Source organism: Balaenoptera musculus, chromosome 2, assembly GCF_009873245.2.
Source record: "Balaenoptera musculus isolate JJ_BM4_2016_0621 chromosome 2, mBalMus1.pri.v3, whole genome shotgun sequence".
Taxonomy (NCBI): Eukaryota; Metazoa; Chordata; class Mammalia; order Artiodactyla; family Balaenopteridae; genus Balaenoptera; species Balaenoptera musculus.
In genome coordinates, this window is record NC_045786.1 from 77,147,733 (window position 1) to 77,151,699 (window position 3,967).

The window sequence follows — 3,967 nt, forward strand, 5'->3', positions numbered from 1 at the left end:
GAATTCCTTAAAAGTACTGGAAAAAAAAAACAAACCCTGTAAACCTAGAACTGTATTCCCAGCAAAAATGCTTTTCAACCAAAGGCAAAACCTGTGAAAATGTACCACCAGGAGACCCACGTTACAAGAAATGCTAAAAGAAGTCTTTGGGGCAGAAGGTAGACACCTGAGATCAAATTACTTAACTATGTTGCTCAAATCATCTATAGCTTTACTGATTTTTTTTCCCTTGATCTATCAGTTACTGAGAGAAATATTTTAAAATCTGACTCTGATAATGGATTTGTATATAAGCTGTAATTTTATCAACTTTTGCTTTGAGATTATATGCCTACAAGCTTAGTTTATTTTCCTGGTGACTTGAGCCTTATTATGTAGTGACCCTCTATATCTCTAGTAATACTTACAATTTACAGGCATAGCTTGTTTTATTGCACTTTGCTTTATTGCACTTCACAGATACTGCATTTTTAACAAACTGAAGGTTTGTGGCAACCCTGCATCAAGGAAATTGGCACCATTTTTCCAGCAGCATTTGCTCATTTCATGTCTCTGTGTCACATTTTGGTAATTCTCACAGTATTTCAAACTTTTTCATTACTGTTACATTGTTATGGTGATGTGTGACCATGATCTTTGATGTTACTACACAGCTCACTGAAGGCTCAGTTGATGGTTAGCATTTTTTAGCAATAAAGTATTTTTAAATTAAGGTACGTACATTTTTGGGCATAATGCTATTATTGCACACTTAATAGACTACAGTATAATGTAAACATAACTTTTATATTCACTAGGAAACCAAAAAATTCATGTGACTCACTTTATTGCAGTGATGTTGAACTGAACTTGCACTGTCTCTGAGGTGTGCCTGTATTTTGTTTGATACAGCTATACAAACTTTCTTTTGGTTAGTATATTTTTAATATTTATTTTCCCACTATTATACTTTCTGTAGCATAAAATTATGTTATTAAAATTCAGGGACTTCCCTGGTGGCACAGTGGTTAAGAATCCTCCTGCCAATGCAGGGAACTCAGGTTTGAGCCCTGGTTCCAGGAAGATCCCACATGCCGCAGAGCAACTAAGCCTGTGCGCCACACCTACTGAGCCTGTGCTCTAGAGCCCACAAGCCACAACTACTGAGCCTGCATGCCACAAATATTGAAGCCCACGTGCCTAGAGCCCGTGCTCCGCAACAAAGAGAAGCCACCACAATGAGAAGCCCATGCACCACAACAAAGAGTAGCCCCCGCTTGCTGCAACTAGACAAAGCCCGCGCGCAACAATGAAGACCCAACGCAGCCTAAATAAATGAATTAAATAAATAAATTTATTTAAAAAATCAATCAGATAATCTTTGTCTTTTATTTATAGCATTAAGTCTACTGCATTTATGGTACTGATCAATTTTTCTATTTCTAGAAAACATATTTCTGTTGCTATTTATTTTTTTATCTTATTGTCTTCTTTTGAAGTATCCTTTTTCACATTTTTTTTTTTATTCTACTGGTTTTGGAAGTTATATGTTCTATATTCTATTTTTTAAAAATCTTTTTATTGGGTAACCCAAGAATTATACCATATATCCTTAATTTTTTTAAATTTAAAGTTAATTATATTTACCCTTTCCCCAAACAGGAACTAAAAATACTTTTAGATTCCACTTGAGACCACATACCCTTTTCTAACGGTAACCTCTGCTAGTCAGTCAGTTCTAATCCACTACTGCCAGTCAGAAATGCAGACTCAGGGGCTTCCCTGGTGGTGCAGTGGTTGAGAATCTGCCTGCTAATGCAGGGGACACGGGTTCAAGCCCTGGTCTGGGAAGATCCCACATGCCGCGGAGCAACTAGGCCCATGAGCCACAACTACTGAGCCTGCGCGTCTGGAGCCTGTGCTCCGCAACAAGAGAGGCCACGATAGTGAGAGGCCCATGCATCGCCATGAGGAGTGGTCCCTGCTCGCCGCAACTAGAGAAAGCCCTCGCACAGAAATGAAGACCCAACATAGCAATCAATCAATCAATAAATAAATCTTTAAAAAAAAAATGCAGACTCAGAATGGGATATGCGATCTCTTGATTTTTAAGTGTTGGCCAAAAATGTGTAAACAAAACAAAAACATGTTGACAGTTCATCAGTTATAAGCCTCTGCTAGGGTCTACAAAAGAGGAAATTTCATCATGGTTCTATTCAATAGTGGTTACAACTATTTTCACGCAGAAAGCCTAACTGTAGTCCCTTGCCACATGTGCCATGCTTTTTTTCCCTGTTAGGTAAGAGAAATAAAAATTTTAGTAGTCTCTGCTTGCCAATTATACCATATATCCTTAGTTTATTAATGAAGTTAATTATTGTTAACCTATTCCTAAATAAGGATGTAAAAACACTTTAATTCCAATTGCCTGTGGAAGACTACATGCCCCTTCTAAGGTGGTAGCTGTGAGTTAGTTGCAGTCCACAACTGACCACCAGGAACATAAGCTCAGTTCTTGATGTTTAATCTGCTGGGTTTTTTTGTGTTTGTTTTTTGTTTTTTGGGGGTTCTTTCTTGGCCAATGTGTTGTCAGCCAGTAGTTTACAAACTGTTTGCAAACCAGAAATGGTTGACAAGCAGCCAGTTTTTAGCCTCTGCTAGAAACTAATAAAGAGCTAATTATAATGTTCATTCACTCATTCGTTCAATACATGTTTATTGTGCCCTATGATGGTTAATTCTATGTGTCGACTGAGCTAAGGGATGCCCAGATAGCTGGTAAAACACTGTTTCTGGGTGTGTCTGTGAGGGTGTTTACAGAAGAGATTAGCATTTGAATTGGTGAGCTGAGTAAAGCAGATGGCCCTCCCCAGCATGGGTGGGCATCATCCAATCCCTCCAGAGCTCAAATAGAGCAGAATGGCAGAGAAGGGTGAATTTACTCTCTCTCTCTGCTTAAGATGAGACATCCATCTGCCCCTGACTTCTGACATAGGCACTCCTGGTTCTCAGGATTTCCAACTCAAATTGGAACTATACTATCATCCCCCCAGTTCTCAGTCCTTGGAACTCAGACTGAATTATATCATGGACTTCCTTGGCCCTCCAGCTTGCATATGGCAGATCCTGGGGCTTCTTGGTCTCCATACCATGTGAACCAATTCCTATAATAAATCTCCTCTTACATATATCTCTTTCTATATATCCTGTTGGTTCTGTTTCTTTGGATAACACTGACTAATACAGGCCCCTAGAATTGTCATGTACATTAATCCTTTGTTTTGTTTTAACCACTTGAGTAGTGCCTCCAAATGTCTGACAGAGCTAATTCTCTTTAGGCCTTCATTTTAGGCCTCTAAGAATTTCTCATGAGAGAAATTAACCTATCAGGTTCATTCAGATTTACCATCATATTTACTAGTTTATTCTTCATTCCTTCTTGTATTTCAGACTTCTATCTGGGTTCACTCTCCTTAGCCTGAAGTACATCCTTTATGCTCTTCAGGGGGGAGTTTTCAGATTGTAGATTCTCAGCCTTTGCCTGATGAAAAATGTCTTTATTTTAATCCTCATTATGGAAAGTAATTTTCTGAGTATAGAATCATATATAGAAGAGTAATTTTCTTTCAGCATATTAAAATACCATTTATTTTTTTCTGACTTCTGTGTTGCTAAAAAGTCAGCTGTCCATCCTATTGTTGCTCCTTTTTCTCTGGCAACCTTTAAGGTGTTTTAGTCTTTTTTGCTCTGTAGATTCATAATGATATGTTTAGGTATGGGTTTTTGTTTATTATCTTTCTTAATTTATTAGAGTTTTTGAATCTGTGTATGGATGACTTTCTGGAACCTTTTCAGCCACTGTCTGTTCATTTTCAGCATTTGTTCCATTCTCTCTTTTTAAAACTCTGAGTAATGGGGCTTCCCTGGTGACGCAGTGGTTGAGAGTCTGCCTGCCAATGCAGGGGGCATGGGTTCGAGCCCTGGTCTG